The sequence below is a fragment of the Pseudonaja textilis genome, chromosome 3 (assembly GCF_049901715.1).
Source record: "Pseudonaja textilis isolate UNSWEBS1 chromosome 3, rPseTex1.2, whole genome shotgun sequence".
In the NCBI taxonomy this organism is placed as follows: domain Eukaryota; kingdom Metazoa; phylum Chordata; class Lepidosauria; order Squamata; family Elapidae; genus Pseudonaja; species Pseudonaja textilis.
The window spans coordinates 177,576,782-177,584,004 of NC_141992.1; positions in this window are offsets into that span (position 1 = coordinate 177,576,782).

Consider the following 7,223-nt stretch of genomic DNA (forward strand, 5'->3'; position numbering starts at 1 on the left):
CTAGCCGGCTCCAGAAGTGCCAGTTTAGCCTGAAGGACTACCAGGGAAGACCATTCCTGTAATCGGCAGAGGCAAGTTCCTTGTCAATTTTAGAGCTTTTAAAGGTCACCTACCTCTAGTGGTAGTTAACGGCAATCTCCCTACATTATTGGGGCTCGATTGGTTTCCCCATCTCGGCCTAGGGCTATCAGGAGTCCATGCTGTCTCAACCTCTGACACTGACTCCTTATTCGCTGATTACTCAGATGTATTCAGCGATGAGCTGGGGTGTTATAACGGTACCCCTATCTCATTTTCAGTCGACCCCAGGCGGTCCCAATCAGGCTAAAACCGCGTAGGGTCCCATTCGCTATTCGGCCAAAACTAGATGCGGAATTGGATAAACTGTTAAAACAAGGGGTCATTGAGCCAACAGATTTCGCCAAATGGGAGACGCCCATTGTCACACCCCTCAAAAAGACGGTAGCCTGAGAATTTGCTCGGACTACAAGACCACAATCAATAAGTTTCTGCAAGTTAGCGCTTACCCAGTGCCCGTCATTCAGCATTTATTACACACTTTTGAACCTGGCAGCATTTTTGCCAAATTGGACATGTCTCAAGCGTATCAACAGTTCCCTGTTGACAACCAAACAGCGGAACTCCAGACCATTGTCACTCACAGGGGTGCTTTCCGATGTAAGCGTCTCCAATTTGGCGTAAGCGTTGCCCCAGGCATTTTTCAATCCCTCATGGAGCGGATTTTGCAGGGCCTCCCTGGTGTAGTACCCTACTTCGACGACATTTTAGTCTCGGCCAGGGACAGACCCCAACTCTTCCAGAGAGTTCGAGCAGTATTAGAGAGGTTCAGACAGCATGGCCTCAAATTGAAAAAAGAAAAATGCGCCATTGCCACTAGACAGGTGGACTTTCTGGGTTATAAAATTGACGCCTCAGGCATTCACCCCCTGGAGTCCAAGGTTAAGGCAATTCACGAGGCACCCACTCCAACCTCCAAAACTGAACTACAGGCCTTCTTGGGGCTATTGAACTTTTACGCGTTCTTCTTGCCCCATAAAGCATCAGTGGCAGAACCCCTACACAGATTACTGGATAAAAAATCACCTTGGCACTGGGGTCACAAAGAAGACTCTGCTTTTCACGCCGTCAAATCACTACTCACGTCAGAGGCGGTACTTATTCAGTTCGACCCCAACCTTCCATTAGTGCTGGCAGCAGACGCCTCCCCCTTTGGAATCGGGGCAGTATTAAGTCACAGGCTTCCCAATGGCTCCGAGGCTCCCATTGCTTTTTTCTCCAGGACGCTCTCTGCAACAGAGCGTAATTACAGCCAGATCGATAAGGAAGCTCTAGCAGCTGTTGCAGCAGTGAAAAAATTTCACGAATTTCTCTTTGGCCATTTTTTCGAGCTGGTCACGGACCACAAGCCCCTCCTGGGTCTACTAGCTGGGGACAAACAGACCCCTCAAGTCCTTTCTCCTAGAATGACGAGATGGACCCTCTTCCTAGCAGCCTACTCCTACAGACTCATACACCGCCCAGGTAAAACTTTGTCCCACGCTGACGCTCTCAGCCGCTGTCCCTTGCCAGCTCCAGCTGAAGACCCTGCTCCTGTCCACGCTATTTTTGAGGTCACCCAATTGGACCTCCCCATCACTGCCCTCGACATTGCTGCTAAAACCAAGGCAGACAAAACGCCGCCCAGGTGCTGGACTGGGTGAGGAGGGGTGGCCGGGTGGTAATGTTGAAAACAAATTCACACCCTTCAAGACCCGCATGCAGGAATTATCCAGTTTGCAGGGCTGTCTACTGTGGGGCACTCGAGTGGTCATCCCGACCTCACTGCGTACCCGAGTTCTGGAGGCGTTGCACGAGGGACACCCTGGCATCGTTAGAATGAAGGCATTAGCACGCAGCTACGTATGGTGGCCGGGCCTCGACGAGGACGTCGTCAGATGGGTAAGTTCCTGCAACATTTGCCAGGAGTCCCGTCCAGCTCCTCCTATTGCCACCCCTACTAAATGGGAGAGCGCCAACGCTCCGTGGTCCAGAATTCACATCGACCTGGCCGGCCCGTTGCATGGGAAAATGTTCCTAGTGGTCGTGGATTCCTATTCTAAATGGATTGACGTAGCCCAGCTATCCACGACCACCACACAAGCAATTACCAAAGTACTAACCCGCCTGTTTGTAACACACGGGCTACCGGACTCCATTGTCTCCGACAATGGCCCACAGTTCGCATCAACCGAGTTCAGCCGTTTTGCTGCCAACCTGGGCATCCGCCACATTTTCACAGCCCCGTTTCATCCTGCCAGTAACGGTTTGGCTGAAAGAGCCGTCAGGACCACTAAAGAAGCCCTGGCTAGGTTCAGCAAGGACGACTGGCACCACAAACTCTCGCGTTTCCTGATGAGCCAGCACTCAACGCCATGTTCAGTCACCAATAAGTCCCCAGCTGAGCTCCTGATGGGCAGGCGCCTGAGGACTGTATTGGACAGACTTCACCCTCAATACTGCCCTGACTCTCCCCTCGCTTCCACATCGGGGGTTAGACATTTTATCTTACAGGAGCCGGTATTCGCGAGGAACTTCGCTGGAGACCCCCTGTGGATCCCGGGCGAGATCGTGGCCATCACAGGACCCAGGTCGTATCAAGTCAGACTGGAGGACGGCCGTGTCTGGAGAAGGCACCTAGACCAGCTGCGTAGGCGTCACAGCACCCTCGCTAGCAGGGACCCAGAATTACCAAACGGAGGGAGACCTCAGCATCAACCCCACATCAACATCGTTCCCAGGGACCAACCTACACCAGCAGACATTCCAGAAACCCCGAACACGGACAGCGGCGTCCAGTCTGCTGACCAGTCCGATCCAGTCAACGGGAGCACGTCCCCAGTGACCAACCCTACGAGTCCCGGGCCTGCCCGAACCGAGGGGCACGTTGGTGACACTTTACTGGCTCTGCCTTCCCAGACAGGTCCTGAACAGACAGACAACATCCCAGAGTTGCGCCGCTCCGGGCGCCAACATAAACCTCCTGCCTACCTCAAAGACTATGCGTGTTCGCATCTGGGGGGAAGGGGTGTTATGTCCTGGGAACTCTAGGAGTTCTCACTCAGGTCCATTCACTTTACGGGGGCGTTCTTCCCCTTCACTCATTGGTTGGTTCTCCCCAGCAGCCAGCTATAAAAGCAGGCTGCGGGGTCCAACCAGTTGCTGATCGCTGCGAGCCAGTTCCAGGCTTGGCAAGCACGGTCAGTCCTTTATTGTTATAATAAAGTATTGTTGCACTCATGCTCTGGTTCAGCCTCTCTTTTCCCAAACTTAACAGTAACAACCTCACTTTTAATGGTGGGAAACACCTGCAAGACAATAAATAATTAAATTGTTTGAGTGTCAGGATTCCGGCAGTTACTCCAATGAATTCATGAGTCTCAAGCCAAACTTCCAAAACTTCAAAGGATTTATTGGAATTTAACATGTCTGGCACTGCCTTGGTGTAACCAACTCTGAGACAAATAATTCATTGTCACCCTTGACCCTGGTTTTCCCCCACCCTCCTGGGTGTATCATAATTCATATTCTCCAATGAGACACATCCATAGCCAAGAGTCATCAATCATGTTCTCCAGTTAGATTTTTGCACGGCAGAAACTTCAGTCACCTAGTTACTGAAAAACTATGTATGGAATGCACTTTTGATTTCCAAGCTGCCACACTGCTCTTTCAAACCACTTTCCCCCCTCCCTTTCTGAGGCCAACTCTAAAATGACCATAGAAATATTTTATGAGTTGACAATAAGTAGTACAGATGATCTGTGGACTGTATACTTCTCTTAAGAGAGACTGAGGGAGTTTGGAGTGCTTAGTCTTGAGGGAGGTTGAGTGAAGTCTTCCTCAGCTGCTTGATGAATTGTCAGACAGAAAGAGGCATGTCCAAACTATATCAGTCCAGAATACTCGATAGAGAATAATATTAAATCTGGTCTTGAGTTACAGACTCAAGAAAATGGGCAGGCCAAATACAAATGTGAGTGGAATAAATGCGATAAAAGTGATCCTGCCTGGTTCTTAATTATTCATTTCTAGAGAGTTCTAATTTGTAGGATAATACAAACTTAGCTCCTTGGATATTATGCTATTAATAACATCCAATACCCAGTGTGCCAACTATATTCAGCCCATGTATCAGACACCTAAAAATCTGATTTGTAAAGAGACAGATTAGTTTAACATCTATTTAGCCAGTATCTCAAATTTAAATTTACCAGACAAAAATCCTTTGAAAAAGATAAGAAACCAGGCAAATTGTTAGCTTATCAATTATGGAATGAACAGAATAAAAGATTGATTGCTTCCAATTATATTTCTTTATGGTTTCAGCACTTCAATGGAAGCATTACAAGCCTTTTATAGGAGCTGCATAAATATATCTGAGTTGACATACAGAGAAGTAAAGTTCAAAAGACTTCATAATCTTAAATAACTTATTAAGGATTTGGGATAGAAAAAGAGTTAATGCAGATTTATTTTTTCTCCTCTTTTTAATTTTATTGGATATCTATATTTATAATGAGAAAAGGACTAAAAAAGGTGTTGAGTAAAAATGTACATTCTGGTCAGTGGTGGGATTCAAATATTTTTACCACCGGTTTTGTGGGCGTGGCTTGTTGTGTGTGGCAGGGGAGGATACTGTAAAATCTCCAGTCAGAGGTGGTATTTGCCAGTTCTCCAAACTACTCAAAATTTCCGCTACTGGTTCTCCAGAACTGGTCAGAACCTGCTGAATACCACCTCTGGTTCTGGTACAGAGAGGTTCTCTGAGAATAGGCTCCAGCAAGAGTTTAAAAGCTCAGAAGACTAAACCTCTGGTCCTGGTGATCAACCCAGATTGGATCCTGCAGAATAAAATATGTGTACATTGCAAAATTTTAATATTAACTGGGAAATATTAAGACCAACTGAGTCTTCCACCAGTCCTCTTCCGTTCTTAATTGGTTTCAGTACTCTCCAATCAGCAGCATAGAAGCAAAAGAATTAAGGAAACACCGAAGAATATTGAGAAATGTGAATGAATCTGAAAATCTTACAATTCATAGTATTGAACATTTACAGGGCACAAATTATAATATATTAGTAAATATAACTCAGAAGCTGAACAACTCAAAGATTGTATGATAAAATGGATGCATTTTGAATACTGTCAGAGAAGTGGAAAAAATAATATTAAATTTACTCCTGACAGTATAGCTAGAGAGAATTGAACATAAGATGTTTTACATTGATACATTATTCCAACCATAATTGCTAAAATTAGACAAGCTGGAAATGCAGTGAATAGATTGGATCCTTCTTTATGTTGTGACGAGAACTGCAAAACTCAACAATATTGGAATATGATTCATTGTAAAATGGAACAAATTTTGAAAGTCATAATTCCATTCTATGGTGAGGTATTTTTTTACTAAACATCACTAAATCATAACTTTTCTTCAAAATACATTGAACTGCCAATACACGTATTATACAGCTTCAAGGACTTTATATGCTTTTTATTGGGCAAGAGTCTATCCTTCCTTGGAAAAATGGTTCAGCGAAGTGTGGGAATATGGATCTCTAAAATAACCTCCTATTTGAAAATTAAATCTTGTATAGTTCAATCTTATTTGGAAACCATTTCTACAGTTCTGTAAATGGAATTGTGCCACATCTGAAATTTGGATTCTACAGTTTATTATTTAATTAGACATAATGAGCCACAATGGCGCAGTGGTTAGAGTGCAGCACTGCAGGCTACTTCTGCTGATTACCGGCTGCCTGCAATTTGGCAGTTTAAATCTCACCAGGCTCAAGATTACTCAGCCTTCCATCCTTCCAAGATGGGTAAAATGAGGACCCAAATTGTTGGGGGCAATATGCTGACTGTAAACTGCTTAGAGAGGGTTGTAAAGCATTGTAAAGCAGTATATAAGTCTAAGTGCTATTGCTATTGACATATAATCTACTTATCATTACCAGTATTATTATTATATAATATAGTATATTATAAATATACTGTTCATTATTTGTAGCTTTTATTTTTGCTAATTGAATTTAATTTAATTAACCAAATATTATTACAATTGAACAGAGACATGTTTTGAGTAGAATTGAGTATGAAATGTTTTGAGTACTTTACGTTTTGAATCGAGTATTGCAATGTGTTGCCCACATGTTTTAGACTTGTTGATTCTGAGATTTTTTTTGCTTGTTCACCCATAATTTATTGCTTACATTGGATATGTATATTCCCATTAACAGCATGTGGATTTCTCTCAGTACTATTTCCTTCTCCTTTCTCTGAAAAATTCTTGTAGAAACTAATTAAAAGTTAATTTAAAAAAACCTAATAAAATTAATAAAACTAAGGAAGAATGACTATAAATATGGCTGTGTTTCTGAGCCCCTAAAGTGCAATCACATTAATATCACATAAATATTTGTACTCATAAATTATTTCAAAGTAATATTTACACATTGTTCACAGTAAGTGATTTCTGGAAATACACATCCATGTGCAACTCAGGTTCAGGACTGCAATTCTCATTGATATTCCAGCAGGGAATTATGGAAATTGTAATCCAACATATTGGAGCATATCAAGTTGGGAGGTATATTGCATTGCTTTTTTTTTCTATTTATTCTTTGCATTACCCAAAAAACAGCACTGAATGTTTTTCATTTTTTTTCTTAATAAAATGAGCCATTTTCTTGAAGGTCATGATGATAATTATTGCCAAGACGCCAAAGCAGCATGTAATTATTACAAAATGCCACTTGCAGGAAAAATTACTTCTGCTCAAACATTTCAAGTAGAGACAAGAAGCTGTAATTCTCATTTCTGAATGAAATGTTAGGAGCAAGGCAATGGCATCTTCAAGGGTTTTTTTTTCCTACCAAAGTTTTGTTTTCTTCTAAAAGGGTATAATTTAATTTTGAAAATGAATTACTCTGTGCTCAGAATGTCTAGTCCAGTGCAATGTTTTTCCACCTCAGCAACTTTAAGATGTGCAGACTTCGACTTCCAGAATTCCCCAGCCACCATGCTGGCTGGGGAATTCTGGGAGTTGATTCATATTTCTTAAAGTTGTTGAGGTTGAGAAACACTGCTCTATAAAAACCATTACATTGTTGTTACTTGCTATGAAGGTACATTTTGCCTTTTTTCAATCAGATTTTAC